General features: G+C 39.2%; 1 long non-coding RNA gene across 2 annotated transcripts; it reads right to left on the minus strand.

Moving 5' to 3' along the window:
* Positions 1-361: 361 nt before the first annotated feature.
* Positions 362-16,134, minus strand: LOC135295651 (uncharacterized). Of its 2 annotated transcripts, XR_010357791.1 has the most exons (5): positions 15,972-16,134; positions 14,354-14,614; positions 13,030-13,133; positions 3,036-3,196; positions 362-1,472 (listed from the first exon to the last, which is right to left on the minus strand). It is a non-coding gene; the product is annotated as an uncharacterized LOC135295651 (long non-coding RNA). The 2 variants fall into 2 exon arrangements; XR_010357790.1 differs by lacking the exon at positions 15,972-16,134 and having other exon boundaries at positions 14,354-15,711.
* Between the last annotated feature and the right edge of the window lie 349 nt (positions 16,135-16,483).

Consider the following 16,483-nt stretch of genomic DNA (forward strand, 5'->3'; position numbering starts at 1 on the left):
AAAACCGTGTTTTAGGGCAGTTGCTGAGTGCAGCAAGGGAGAGACACAGAAATGTTTCATAGGCTGCTCATCAATTTTGGCTGTTCACACGCTATCCAGGCCAGGGGGGTGGGAATCTGTTTCCTCAGCAATTTAGAGGTCTGGCTGAAATGAGTTTGTGGTCTCCTGTCCAAGAAAATGCAGCCCTCTGTGTAGATTTTATAGCTGAACCACAGGCATTGAGGGCTGAGCAGATAATGGCTGATTTTAGCTCAAGTAATTCCTTTATTGAGAAATGTACATGTAACCACAGTACAGATGAACAGTGCAACACCAGATTATGTTCTACTGTCATGGATCTACAAAAGTACAAGTTGTCCAGGACATTCAGTTGTTGATTTGATCATTATTTATTATATTGTGCCTTTTTAATCTAAAATAACCTAAATCAAAGCTGATTTTACTCCTACTATCGTCCAAATATCTTAAGGAGACACCTTTCTGTGATATTAATGACACAATGCTTTTAACTAGCTGATCTTTTAAGAAATAAGATTTTTAATCTCTACAATAACATTATATTATTTTAGTTTCCCTGTTAGCAACCTCTAAAGTGAACAGGATCTAGCTGAAGGTTAGAAAGACAATTCCTTTAAAGTTTTTAAAAAATATAAACCTGGAAACCAACACCATGAAATTTCTCCACAATGTTAAAATATCAATTATTTTTCTGATCAATCAATAATTTTCCAAGCAACTTTATATGTATACCTTTTTTTCCTTAAAGTATGCAGCATATACCCAAAGTTCATTTTTAATAAAACCAGATATCTTCAAACAGAAATAAATACAACTGCTGAAATAAATGTCATTAAAATTGTATTCTTATTAAAAGCAGTAGCTAAATATTCCCAAAACAGAAAATTCAAAATTAAAGAGAAGAAAAAAGTAATGGTCAGCAAAATTAATAAATTCAGTAGGTCAAGATGAATCCCTGCATTCAAAAAACTGGTACATTCACTCAGCAAGAAGTTTCAGGTTTTTTTAATGGAGTCCCACTATTAGGCTTGTGAAAGTCTCTCTTGCTTGTAAAAAATGACAAATGGTAAGTGCCAGATCTGCATTGGCAGAAGGTTTCTTCCTTTCATCTTCTAAATACAGCTGCTCTGGCTGGATCTGAAAGCCTGGCCTGGATGCAGCAGTTCCAGCCAAACACTGCCTCCATATCCAAAATCTCTTTCCTGAAGGAAACCCGCAGAAAATACTGACAAATACATCTAATCGGTAACCTTCTGGTTTAGGCACAATCTGGATTTAGACCAGGATATGGATTTGAAAAGGAAATATTCTTTGTGATAATGAAGAAAAGAGCTGTCCTTTCCTCTTCTTCTGGACTTCAACACTGCTGAGCACAATTTGCTGCTGTATCACAGAACAGAGAAAAATGTGGTTTCTTCCTCAAAAGACACAGCTTTCCACACTTTACTACTGATCTGGAAGAAGAAAAGATCTATTTTATTTCCTTGAGCCACCTAGGTGTGGTATCCTGTCAGAAAATATCAACAAACATAAGCACAAATACAGACCAAGTCCTTGGATGAGTGTTGGATTAAATCTTTTTCTGACCTAGAGATGGAGCAACTGAGAGGTGTTCTAAAAACTTTTATTCCATTTTTAGTCTCATGAGAAGGGTGAGACAATACAGATGTTATAATGCACACCATTACAATCAGAATTTAACTATTTCTTAATTCCAAAACACTATAAGTGTTTCTTGGCGGCTACACCATGCTGTAAATGCCTTAAAGCCAATTATCTAAAATTACCCCTCGTGGGTCCTACTGCAATGAATCTTTTATACTTCTGTTTCTGTGAACTATCTAGTTTTATTTGCAAGGCCACCCTTTGAAACTTTTTCTAGCTCCATTTCTCTCTCCACAATGTCTGTCCTATTCCATGGCATTTCTAAGTCAGCATTTCTTGTCTCAAGGTTTCCACACAGATGCACACACTGTGTGAGCATTCTGTCAGGCTTTGAGAATTCCCTACAAATTCATTTCCCACAGGTGAGGAGGAGCTGAGTGCAGCCAGATCAGAAGTTTTGTGAAGTTCACAGCACTGTTGGTCAGCTCAGCTGTTGGACTCTTCCTGGTCAAAGCTTTCAAGAGCAACACCTCATGGTGGTGCTTTCTAGCACAGCTCAAATAACCAGGGTGGTGATCTCACCTTGGTAATTCATGGTCCTCTTACCTCCTGGCTGAACTGCCTTAATGTAACACATGTGTTTGAGAAGTATTTTACTTTCTGTATTTTACTGCATCCCTACTCTGAGCTAGCACACACCAAAGCATACAGCTTGTTTTCCTAAATAAGGATTTAAGGGTACTCTGTAGGATCTACTGCAGGGCCTACCACTTTCATTGGCTTTGGATTGAAAATGCATTTATTGTGCTTAACATCAGTACCAAACTCTCAAACTACTTTCCCATAAAAATCTAACAAGAATAACATCAAAGGAAGAGGCTGTTTTGTTATTCCTGGTAGCCCCAGTCTGTGTCCTGCTTGCTGGAATGACAAATAATCTTTTCAAGACAAGACATTCTGTCTCCTTGTCCTTAAGCAAAGCAAAGCAAAACCCCACTGTAGAAGTTACAGGCTAAAAATGTTAGTGTTTCCCAAAAGAAAATTGTTATCATTCCAGCAACTCTGTTCATGAGTTTTATAGGCAGCTTTCTAGGTAGCACAAATGTGTGAATCTCCTGCCCTGAGACCTCCACTGCTTCCACCCAAATTTGAGTCTTGCACCTGCCTTCCCATCTTAACTGATGGAAAATCTCACATCCTCTCCCCAGGAAATACTGAGATAATTGTCAGCCACAAAAATCTTCACACTTTGACCTTATTCCCTTCTTTCTGTTTTTAGTTTTCTTGCACCTATTAGTATAAAAGAACCCTTGGCAACAAGAAATTTCACTGTCCTTAACAAGTATCACAAGTGCCACAGAGAATAGGAAACAAAGCTTTGTCGTAATGAAACAAAACTGAAAAATTCTTACCTCTCACTGTTCTTTTTTTGGTTTGTGACTTTTCTCACCAACAGTAGATCTTCAAACCAGTTTGTCAGACAGGTACTGGAGATTGGAATGGAGCCATGTAGAAAATCTTTGTATCAGACAGAATAATACAAAGAAATCTGAAAGCGGTCCAGCTCAGAGTTCTACAGATAAAAGTAATAGTGAAAGAGGGGGATATTAGGTGGTCTGGATAAAATAAAAGGGGTTTTTTATTTTTCTAAAATCCTCCAATTCAATTTATTTCAGCAGAAAAAAAATCTAGTCTTGTTTCTGTCCTTGGCTACTAAGCAAGAGATGTTTAGTTGTAGAACACTTTACAACATCTATTTCACTTGACAGAAGCCATAAAACTTTCCTAACTTCCTTAACAAACTTAAAAACTACAATAAAATCTTCAAAACTAGAATTACTGCCAAGAAACCAATAAGCCACTTTCCTGACATAGCAGGGAAAAAAAATTCAATAAAAGCCCCAGCTAAATCTAAGCAGGCTACTCTGTCCATAGCACATAGCTTCCAAAGAAGCCAAAACTGAGCAAAATCTAAATGCTACCAGTCTGTCCAGCCCCAAATCTGACAGTTACATGGTGTGAACTGGGTAAAAAAAATAACAAATATTAGGGGTCTGGGAGTACTGGGAAGCTCCATCTTTTTATCACCTCTCTGTAACCTTTTCTAGGAGATCAGAGGGAAATAGGGAGAGAAATGTTCCAAGGATTGAGGGAGGGAGAAGCAATGAAGGAGGAAACTGATGGAAACCTTGGAAGATGGGACATTACCAAACAAACAGCATGCCCAACAATTTCAAATCCTTTCAACAGAATTTCTTCTCCCAGTCTCAAGAACTCCAGCTCAAAATGGATCATATTCTTCTAAACAGACACTTCCTTCTTCTGATTATTAGCAACTTTCTAATTTTGAGTCCAAATGTATTCATTACTCCATGATAAATAGTTATTTTTTAACTGTCTTCCTCCTTAGTGATAATTATCCCTCAGCCCTAGATGCATTTACCAACATCTGTTCCCTCAGCTTTCCTCTGGCTATTTTCAAAACCAAGTTCTCTTTTCATAAGTGAGATAATCCATTCATATTATCATCCCAGGAAGTTTTGTTCTGTATCTGTTTTCCTTTCATTTTTTGGTCTTCAAAAACCATGACCAGAATTATTTGTATTCTTATTTCTTTCTATATTTTCCTATATATTCTACAATTGCACTTATATATCCTGAACAACATGATTTGTCCTTGGAATTTTGCAGTTCCATTCTGCAGCTCCAAATGATCAGATCAGCCAACACACTTTTGGTCTCTTTCCTTTCCTGTCACCTCCAGCTGACAAACTCTGATTAAACCTTGATTTAAGACCACACAGAGATTTTTTTACTATGCTTTCTAATCTTAGTATGACCTGGTTTTGCTACTGTTACAACTTTAAATAATACATTTGTGCTGCCCACAGTCAAAGATGTGTCTGCCCTACGTGCTGACCTGTTAGAAAGGCCATACCTACTAAATATGTTGTATCTTTCTCAACAAACTCCTAAATAGTTTTTTTAATCTGAAATATTAATTTCTAAAAGCAAGAAAATGCCAATAATTTATGTAGTGTATACATGAGAACCTATCTCCAAATTATCCTCATTAGGCACAGAATAAGGGGATGTGGATTCCTTAATGAAAAGGGCTCTGAGTGGAATAATTAACTGACTTAAAACTAAGTTGCTGACAATGATTTCAATTATCAGCCTCATTAACAGGGTGAGGTTATGACTCCAGGTTGGAGTAGTCAGCAAAGAGTGCTGCTAGGCTGAAGCAATGTTTGCACGCAGTTCAGGTGTCTATATTTGTAAAATAAAGGTCAGAGGGAAGAAAGTCCAGCAAAAATGTACCCCACAGCTCAGTAATAAAATTCAAGAATGCATCTTGCTTGTGGAGATATCCTGATTTGCTATTCAAATTATTCCCCCCCCCCCATTTTTAGAACTGTCTGAAGTTCCATTACTGTGTTCTAACTTTTATCTGAAATTGCTTTGGACTTCTGAATTTCCCCCAGATTTACTTGTAATTGCCTGGGTCTCTGCTATCCAACAGCTTGGAAATTCCATTTTCCAAAACGAAGTGGCAAAGCGTCTTCATGCGGAAGGAAAGGCAGACTCTCAGTGCCATAAAGGAAGGTTCAGTTTCTATAAATACTGGCCTATTTCCCATTCAGCTGAACATGCCTGCAGCGTGGGATGCATCCCTCCCCAGCAGATCACTCAGACAGTGTCACAGGGGTTTCAGATTTCCTATTGGAAATTGCCAATCAACAGATTTTTACACCGAGTTCATTTTTTAGTCAGTGGCACATCATTCTGGAGTGACAAATTACAGGGAAGTATTTAGGACTGTGTCATAAATTCTGGCAAAAACTTCAACAGCTCTGGGTGGGCTGAGCCTAGGTTTCAATGGATACCAAATATTTTTATATTTAACCCCCTTATGATAAGATGTATATTTCTAGATAGATCTCCATAGCACAGCACTAATAAATATGGAACTAGAAGTGATCCAGCCCCACACATAAAAAACTCCCAAATGCACTTAGGAAGTTTGAACTTTTCAAGGGTATGATCAAAGCTGAGAGGAGTGAATGGAAAGACTCATATTGACATCAATGAGCTCTGGAAGAGGCTTGATGTGTTGACAGCTAGAAAGATGCTCTGAAACCATCTGAAAATAAATTCAAAGTCTGATAGGCCACTGTGGCAAAGAGATACCATTGCTTCATTCTCAGCCATGTCAGGAAATTATCTCTGAGCTGTCAGAGCGGGTTTCTCATTTTAGTGTTTGTGTTTCTAGCCCATCTCTCACCAAATGGCTTTCCTTTTGTGTGTATGACAATTGATTAGTAACAAAGAGCAACAGGGTCATAAAAGTGGCACACTTTGCATCTATAATATAAAATATTCTTGCACACAGCCAAGTATTTCAAATAACATTCACCACACACCAGAAAAAGCTGAGACAAATCAGTCTCTGCTAACACAGGGCCCATGTACTTCAGCATTCCCTTACATAACATTAGTGAGAAAATTTTAACTTTCCCCTAAGCTCTAATCCACCTTAAAAGCAGCAGTCTCATTCCAATCGATTTGGTGAGATGAATGTTATTTACACTTCATTTTGCACCTTTTCCTAAGATTTCATAAAAGAATAAATCCACACTTCCAGGGACGGCTGTGCAGGAGGAAGTCTGGGGCTGTTAAGAAGAAGTGTTAGACACGTATGGGAATGTATTAGTAAGGGTCACACCTCCATCTTAAGATTTTTAAGTGACAGCAAGAGCATGAAAGACAGCAGGATGGCAAAGAGAGATTGATTGCATGTGGGTTTTTTTTCCTTTATAACCAGGTTTTTAAAATTGTTAAGCCTCTCTCTCCAACAACCTAGACAGACCAGGCTGTCTAGGTGCACCTCCATAAATAAGACAAATGAAGCTTTTGATGAAATAAATCCTTTCAATTAAATATATCATTTCCATGCTATGTATGCTGAGGCCAGCAAACACCTCATAACAAATGTGTTGACAAAACAGAGGTCAGTTAAAGCAAAACTGTGTTTTTAATGGTAAAAAATCCTTAGAGCAGCCAGGTGAAATTGAGAGGACTCTTCCCAAAGGGTTGGATAAAATTCTGAGAAATTTACACTAAAGTAGAACAGTGATTGTATCACTTTTAAACTCTAACAATTTTCTTCCCTTTTTTGCCTGTTTTTTCTCTCACCCTAGTGTCGGTATTTTCCCCAGCCATCAGAAAAGTAACACTGGAAATGTCACTACAGTGATGTCTCCAAACTGATTTGCTCATGGATCCTGCAAAGCAAAACCAAAGGGGTGAATCAGTTCTCTGGGCTTCAGTTCCATCTGCTGCAACATTTAAATCACATCATGGCCTTTTACATGGCCTGGTCATCCAGAGAGCTGCTCTGGAGTAGAAATCTTCTCAAGCTCTGCCCCATGGTCAGTGCTCTTGGTCTTGTGGGAGATCCCATTGTCACCTCAGCTTGGAACTATCAGGAGTTTCTTCAGGAGAGCTACCAGTTCATCTTGGCTTTGCCTTAGTGACAGAAAATCTGGGTAAATTGTCAGCATTTAACAAAGCACCTGACTTCACTGGCAACCAAATTCTTATTTGTTCTTACAGGTTTTTGGGGGCTGCACACAGCTGTGGTCTCCTGAGCAAAACAATCTGAAAATTCTGTAAAGACCAGTCCTCTTCTCCCCACACACCAGTGCAGTCTGTGCTTGAAATCAGCTGTCTTAAAAATCTGCCTGACTCAAACTCCACACTGCAAGAGCAAGAATACAGTGGTGGCCTGGTCCTTGTTGGTACCACTGGGTTGTGTTTAAGGAAAGCTGAGGCTTTGCCACACTGAGAAACTCTGTCCTAGTCCAGGCTGGGATGAAGGACAATATTTGTCCTTGCTTGGTCTGAAACAAAGGATTCCAAAGAATTTTTGAAAAATTTAAAGCTTTGGAACTATTTTCCCTAGTCAAACAGCCCTCTTCCAATCATTCTAGAATCTTCCCACCAATTCTTCCTTATTTTCATTAAGGCGAAACCAGCTTGGGTTTTAAAGGCTTACACCAAAGGTCAGAAGAAAGCCCAGTTCTGGATGATGGCTGATCTAACAATCTTTCCTGGATGCTCACTTTTCTGCACCATGACCCTGTGAAGGTCTCACCCACAGTGTTCTAGGAAATTTTATATATGAAGAATTCCATTTGTTTTGCTTTGGGGTATAAGTTTGAAAATAATGGATTCAACAGCACAGAAATATTTTATAGGTTCATTGCTTTGCTATTAATTCTTTGTTTTGAAAAAGTTTTGGAAGAATGCAAATAGATTATGTTTTTCTGATGTTTTTTGATGTTTCTTCTGATGCTTTTAATTTCAAGGGGGCACTTTAAAAATGAACATAATTGAAATGAAACTGTTTATTTGTGTACAGCATCAAAAATGCTATTTGTACAGAGTGAATTAGAGGTAATTTTTGATGCTTAAGGGTATGACAAGTGTTGATGTGTGCTGATAGCAATCATTCTGCAGTGGATGTAGGAGAAGCAAACAGCTTGGAAGGGGTGAAGCAAGGTCTCCCTGAGGGTTTTCTCCTGTGTGACACAAATTTCTCCCACCTTCCTTGCTACAAGTACTTCTGGCTTGGATTTTTACCAGACTGTCCAGTAGCTCTTTTCTGCCTGTTCACACAGCATCACAAATCAAGCAAGAGCTGTCCTATGGAAGCCAGAGCTAACAAGAGGGGACTATTTTTAGCATCAAAGTGAGTTTAACAAATGGATCATGGCTAAGGCAGCATGACAGCCCGGCTGCCTAATTAATAGAGACACCAAAGGTGATTTTGCAGCAGAGCCAGAATCCCCACTATGCTGGGCCTTCAGAATCTGCAGCTCTCTTGTGTTAAGCAACCAGGAAAAGCAGCCCAAATATACCCCAAACCTGGCCCATAAATGCTGTAACTTACTGTGCTCTGAGACAGATAATGAAACGCTTTCTTGTTTTGTTTTGGCTTCACTCTTTGTTTATCCTAGCATGTAATCAGAACTCATTGTTTTCACTCTTTCCCTTTTTTTACTTATAAAAAATGACTAATACCTCTTGAAATGGACCATGGTGGACTGGACTGAAGGCCTTCAGGCAGAAAAGAGGGCTGAAACTCTTTCTCTGTAGGGTGACAACATTGACACAAAAGCGGGACAGAAACCAAAACCAGTCAGAACTTGAGATTTTTCTCCTATCATGCCATGTGATTACGGCTGAACCCTGTCCACTCTTGTGCTCTAAGGATTTTATGGGTGTGCAGATTTTTGAATACTTGGCATGGAGAACTGAAAATATACCAGGCTCTTCATTAATCTCTCCCAAACTCCCCACAGATCTTTTTTAAGAATATTGAATGAAATTGCCTGAAAGATCATTTTATAGCAAACAATTTTACCAACACAGAATTTTTTCCACAAATGAACTTGCTGTGCCTGAAAGACAGACTCTCCATGCTTTCCTGTTCTTTGAATTCCTATGGAATTTGGCTGAAGCCACTCGAGTTTAAAAAGACATTTTTCTCAGTAGGCCATCCTGTGTCAGGAAGTCCTCAGCTCACCATGGCTAAGCTTGTCTTTGGAAATTATTATCTCAGAAGCTGCTCTCCAGGGAAATTACTGCAATCCAATCACCACAAATGTAAATTAAATCAGCATCCCATACAGCCACAGTGGTTTGTGTTCCTCACCACTCCTTTCTCCCTTTGAGAAATCTAATTCTGAAACCACTGGAATAAATTCTGCTGCCCCCCTCCCACAGGGAAATAGCTGCAATGATCTGAGAGGAGATACAGTCTGCAGGAAATCACAGTACAACTCACTTGTGATGCTTATTTTGGTTCATGACTTCAGCAGCTTTCCTGCTGCTCAGCCCCTCTCCTCTGCATTTGTCCCATACTCTCTGTGGCAGAGATAAAACTTCCAATCTCCCCTCTTTTGTTGGACCCTGTTTCCAACATTCCACTCTGGAAGTAGTGCAGGTCTGGTAATGCTCCTCCTGTGAGCTGAGATGTAGAACCAGGCAGAAAAACATTCTGAGAAGTTTAGGATGTGCCTCACCTCATGGCTCTCTAAAGGTTTTTCAGCTTGAAGACGTGTAATACTATTTAGGAAAAGCATCAGGTTTTATTTAAAAGCAACTTACAAACCAAAATAAGGAAAGAGGTAAGTGAGAAGAAGCTGAAGAAGTGATGAAGAAAGCTGAAAGCCTTTGGAACTGAAAATACCAAGAACAAAAGTGGGTTACCCAAAATTGTCACTTTGGACTCAAGTACAAATTCAGTTGCATGTGACAGATACAAGCTCACAAGTCTGACAATTCGGAGGCAGAGCAAATAAAGCAGTGAAACACCTTCCTTCAGCTGTGTGTCCCCAGTCACTAATTGCTCTGCATCACTGTCTGAAGGAAGCCAGTGCTAGAACAAATCACCCTGAGTACCTTTTAAGGTTGTTTAACAATTATTGGTTAGCATGTAGAACAGTGAAGTTCTCTCTTCAAAATAAAATGTCCACACAGCCTGCAATGATGAAATCTGGGCTTATTAACAAATGTCATATTTAACATTTAAAAGCTATTCCATATCAATTTTCATGGAAAAAATATTGTTCTGCTTGGGATCAAAAATGTTGTCCCTCAAAAAATGAACAATATTCAAAGAGTTGCTACAAATCTTGAGAGAATCCTCCTATCACTTACACTTCTTTAATTTAGTTTGGGTATGAAGGGTTTAAAACTCCAGTCACCAAAAAGCACAACCTTACTCTTATGCCATTTATAAACCTTTGTTTTATTCACATGGAGTTAAAGTGCATCATAATTATTACTAACAATATTAATAATAGCTAATCTTCAACATTTAAGCAACAGTGATATAAAGAACAGATAAGAATTAATGTCTTCACCCTGCAACTCTAAAAAGATATATTAAAATTTTGGATTGTTTTTTGTCAAATGCATATACACACACACATTTTAATTTACTTCTGCTCAGCAAAACTACAATTTTCCTTCTAAATGCATATTAGGATGGAATGGTAACTATTGAACAAAATATATCTCTTGAGTTATAAGAAAACTTTTAACTAAAATTAACAAGAGTATTTGAATGTGCAGGCATCATCCAGGAATATATATTGCCAGAGTTGCTGTCACACCATAGCACAGTTAGTGGATATAGAGGTTTTTATGTCTTGGAATGAAGATGCAATACAGCTGGACAATAAAAAACCCCTTTTATTGTGTAAGAAGGATAGGCTTTGATGTATTTACAGATTTTCAAACTCTGGGAATTCTGGAGGCAAAAAAGGCAAGTGAATCACTTCAGCTGTTATACAATTTCTGGCACGTAGTGGGGGTCAGAGAAAAAAAAAATCAGGGACAATTCTGTCAGTTGTAAACATGGGCAGAAATGGTAAAATATACTTAAAAAGTGCATTTAAGTATGCAGCTGTATTCCAATGGATGGCATCATCCAGGGAGTGATAGAGGCCCAGACTGGTAATGTAATGTAAGCAATTAGTTCTGGCAGCTACAAAAGAACTGGTGAAGCAGAAAAATCAGTCTCAAGAACTAATCTGTATCTGCACAATAGCAATGTCTTGATAACACATCTGAAACATGGCAGTTCAAACAGGCAGGGCAGAGGAGCTCTATGGATGCCTCAGAGAGCTGTCACCCACTAATGACTCCTAGAGCCAGGTGGAAGCAGGGAATTATCATCTGGAAAAGCTGGAAGGGAATACAGGCAAACCTCCTCCCACTAAAAAAAAAAAAAAAAAAAAAAATTGAAAAATGTGCCTCAGTGAAAAAAACCCCATCATTTAAATTTCAATTTTACAGAGCAGTTTTCCCAAAGAGCACTGTTTGCTATTCATCAGCAAATTTAAAGCACTGTGTGCACTCACAGCATACAGTGGCTCTAACCCCACAAACCACTTATATTTAAATTTGTACCATTCCAACATAATTGCAATTTGCCTAAATGATTCTGTTTTTCTGTGTTTTTACAGTACCTACAGTTCTCACTGTGAGCTCCTTTGTGGACTTTGTAAAGGTTGAGCTCATGCTGCTTGCTGGGACACTAATAGGATCTCTCCCTTTGTTCAGCTATTTCTCCCAGAAATAAACACAATATCCTGGACACACCTCTTGTACTATCAGACCAAAAACTGGTCAGAGGTGTTGTAGATTTTAGGTAGAGGAGGGCAGAAGGAAGAAGAGGGTCACAAATTTAATGTAGATAAATCTTGCTGCTTTAACAAAGCAATCTAAAAAAGGGCAGGTACTTTTACAAGTCTTCAGCAGGGGAGGATTATACAGGTCCTGATCTACACACTGTGAGAGTTATTTTTAAAAATCACACATGTAAGTATCCCACTATCACTTGCACAGGATTTTGACAATATAGGAATTTTTAAAGGCCAACTGGTTGGAAATTGCAACAGAATTTGTAATTGTACAAAGTAAAAAGTATGCCTGGGGATGGCAAAAGACTTTAGAAACATATCTGAAATTTATCTTTCATTTACAATAGTTAAACTGGAAAGACAAAAAAAAGAAAACTTCAGATTATTTGATCCATTGGATCATTCTTGTTTTAAAAGTAGCTCAGTTCAGCCTCAGGGTATGGATTGCTGAGTGGCATTTATGTAAAAGCTAAAAAGCTCTCTTTTCTCTTCCCTCTGCTACCAACCAGAAAGAGGAGAATGCCTTGCATAAGATGTCAGACCAAAGCACAAAACCCCTATTCAGATTTATTTTGAGAATTATCACAGCTTCTCTTCATTTACTTCCTACCTTTTTTGGTTTGAACATCTTAGCAAAGCACTCGATGAACAACTACAGAGGCTGGAATAATTTATAAATTCAGCTATGATTAGACATCACAGCATCATTTCCCACAGGAGCTCTGGTGAGGGAAGAAAAATGTTGGTTCCCCCCTGACAATGACATCCCACAGCACGTGGCAGAATACCTCAGAGTCAGCCCATGCCATTGCCCACACAAAGCAACACTCTGGAGGGTGCCCAGAGCCCTCCCAGTGTGGCAGGCGTGACCTCATGGGGGGAACAGAGGTGAGAAACAGCTTTGACCTAAGCCACCCCCTTGGATGGGTGGCATTGGGTCATCTCTGGGACCTGTGTGTCCATCTGTCCCAGAGGGGAGGCCATGAGCTTGGACTGCACCCACCGTGGGCTGTCTGCTCTCCCCTGTGCCTCCCACATCTCCCTCCTTCGGCACACACAGATTTCCTGCAGAACAGCAAGAATCACCTTAAATTCTGGGTGCTTTCTTTCCTCACCTAGATTAGGAGCCTTCTTGCAACAAGCACTTTTGTAAATGTCATGATGTGCTGGAATCAATTGTAGTACATACCCTTTAAATAAAACAACAAAGTAATTCCTGAGAGCCGTGGTATTTCAAGACATCCAGGGTAAACAGAAAATTTTGTTGGTGCTTGGGTCTATTCTCAGGTGATCCTACAAAAGAGAAATACAAGAAAAATCTGTGGTTGTGGCAGAGACATTGCTGGGAGGGAATTTTGCCATGTGTGTATTCCACTCTCCACGGAAAGAGAAGATAAAGCCAAGTGTGGTTTCCTAAAAATATGTGACCAGTGGATTACTTCCTGCATAATAAAACATAACTAAATACATCTAAGTTTCTCCAGATGGATATTATTTATGAATCAGGGAAGAGATAAAATTAATAGTAACATCAAAGATGTGCTGAAAAGTTTCCTGATTAAACATTATCTGACCTCCAAATGGTCTTCCTCTGCATTTCCTGAAGCAATTTGGCTATTAGTCAACCCTTTCCTTCCACAGAAATGCAGATGACAGGTTTATAAATATCTGAATCAGAGCTGGAATCTAAACTTCACTTTGATTTAAATGCTGTTCAGCAAGGTGACATGTTTTTCAGGGACCAGATGCCCTGGCAAAAGAGGGAGGACATGCTTTTTGCCCTCAGGATTTTTCCAGCACAGTCAAATATTTATTATCCCTGGTACCAGACAGAGAGATTGCTTGGTGTGAATGACCACAGCACACTGCTTTTGTTAGGGCAGGAGCTCTTGTGTGGATAAAAGTCTGCAGGCTGCTGTGGTGACTGAGCCATAAAGGTATTTATCATACTTAGGCTTGCTCACACACTGCAGCTCAGAGCTGAGCTACAGCACAGAAATACAGGCACTGCTCTGTCCCAAAGCCAAGGGGATTCAAAGGATGCAGAATGACTTCTCCACATTCTTTCTCTCACCCATACTTGATGTACATATTAGAAAAACCTCTCTTTTTCAGTCTTTCCCTGAAAAAAACCTAAAATACAAGGATGTCCTTGGGAGAGCTTCACTCTGCTGGTGAACTTCCACACTCTGAATTTCTGCCACTTCAGTAATATCTCTCTCTCTCAAAACACAAACGTGCTGGGAGAAGCTCATAGCTGCAAATCCCAGGAAGCCTCTTCAGGCTCATCATTAAGAGCATCCTCTGAGCTGGCACTTCACAGAAATCAGAGGAGGGAGAGTGAGTAATAGCCTGTGTTAGACAGAATTTCATTAAAATAAATGATCCACTCTGTGTACGTTCTGAAGGAGCTTTAGGAACAAGTGTCAAAACACTTCAGTGACAATTGTGACTATTATTCCTTCTGCTGAACTGTAGCTTTTACTGCTGTAAGCAGAATTCCAGGAACATACCTGCTGCTCCAGAGCTCCACATTCCACATCAAGCAGATCTGGCAGGGCAAATTTGGGCAATTCTGCTGCAGGAGAGCATGGGAGCTGCAGGGCACCAGGAAAAGATCCCAAGCACACACAGAATAAAAACACACCATGAGCAGTGAGACTTCCACACCACCAGTGCCATCAATTGCTAAGTGCTACCAAAAAAAAATTACCAGCTCAGAGTCCCAGAGAATGACTGCAGAAGAATCACAGACATTGCATTCCCACTCTGAGCTGTAATCAAGGAGAAAGGGGGATCTCTGATCTGCATAGTACATTCTGTGTGTTTAGTTAAAGATTTGTCAGATAATTAATTCAGTGAATTTTGAGGGGCCATATTATTCTCTCTGAAAGTTGAGATTAATTTACATCCCAAAGTATCTAGCTGTGTTTGCTGAGCTAACTTGATCACACAGCACTTTTCTGTGCATTTAATCTTTACATACCCATAGAGACAACTCCAACTTGGTGATATCCTGCAAAGCCTATACATTGCTCTGGGAAGCCCAGCTGCTTCAGGATATGCAGGAACTAATTAGAAATGCAAACCAATCTCCTCCTGTGCCACAGGTCAGGTTCTGCTGAATGCATCCAGAGCCTGGATGTTTTTCAAAGAACACCTCAAATGGCCGTGCCTCACACTAGGAATTCCTGCCTCATCTGCAACAGCTCAGTGATCTTTCACTGCCACGATAGGACTGAAATCCTGCCATAAATGTGTCCTGGGATGAGCTCTCCTCAATCACATTGCTCTTCTTTATGTCCACAAAGACATCCGTGCTGACTGTGTTGGGATAAATGCAATTTCTGAGGAGGATGAAGGTGGTCAGTGTTGTCAGGCTGCTGCAAATGTTCGAACTCTGAAATGGGTCATGAGGCCACACAATGGGTCATGAGCTCCACAGGAACAGAGAGCCACAGTTTTTGCCTTGCAGCCAATAATGCAACACAAAGACTGGGAAAAGTGGGTGCAGTTAATCTGTTCTGCAATTGAACTTTTTCCTCCCCCTTCCTGCACATGGGAGAGCTCTCCATGGTTGCCTGGGCTTTGCTTTGGTGGTTTTGTTATTGCCTTTCCTTTATTTTTACAAACAGGACAGGTTTGTCATATGCTGCCATTCATTATTCATTATTTAGGAGGTAATTGGAACAGGTTGCATCTCTGAAATTAGGATTCACTTTTCCAAATGTCTCGACTCTCTATGCTGGCAGAATAAACTTTGCCAGACACATTCCAGCCCAGGATTCTTTGGAGAAGCCCAGTCTAGTGGAAGGTGTCCCTGCTCACTGCAGAAGGTTTGGGGCTAGATTACTTTTGAAGGTTCCTTCCAATCCAAACCACTCTAGAATTCAATGCAAATCCCTTTTCAGAGGTTACCATTTACCACCTATGAGGCTTCAATGAAAATAGTATGAAAAATAATAAAAATTTCTAGTACATCTATGACAACACACTGTGATCTAAATATCCATGTTAATTTTTGCAGTAATTTTTTTTTTTCAGTGGTAGTGTGCATATTATTAAAATTAATTTTAAGCATACATAAAACACTTCTATCCACAACAGAATTATTTTATGGGCTGTACTCACCAGTTCTTTACACAAAGCCTTCTTTTCCAGAATTCAGACAGTCATTAGGGAAATTATATTCTCTTGCAAAAGATATTAGTTGTCATCTTAAGAAGAACATCAGTTCTCTTACCTGTTCTTAGGCAGAAAAAATACAAATGAAATGTCTTGAACCAGTTACTCTGAAAAGCCACTCTAAGTTTTTAAACTAAATTGTAGCAAAAAATGTTTTTTTTATTCTTAGTTAGAATTAGAATTTGCAGATCATCAGAATTCAGTGAAATTTTAAATCTGCATGTGTGTAATACAGCACCTGCACTTATTGCTAAGAGATATTTTGCAAGATCTATGTCATAACAAGCTTCAAAACTCCACTTTTGTTCTATTGGTGCCTTGACCTACCACTTTATTATCAATGCTAGACAAGAAATTACCTAAAAAATATTTATCTACTATGTGAAAACTCTAATGTAGTGTCTAAAACACTAGAAATACACTCTGCAGGCAGAAAAAAAAATGTTCTGCTCTATAAT

Source organism: Passer domesticus, chromosome 2 (assembly GCF_036417665.1).
Source record: "Passer domesticus isolate bPasDom1 chromosome 2, bPasDom1.hap1, whole genome shotgun sequence".
Lineage (NCBI taxonomy): Eukaryota > Metazoa > Chordata > Aves > Passeriformes > Passeridae > Passer > Passer domesticus.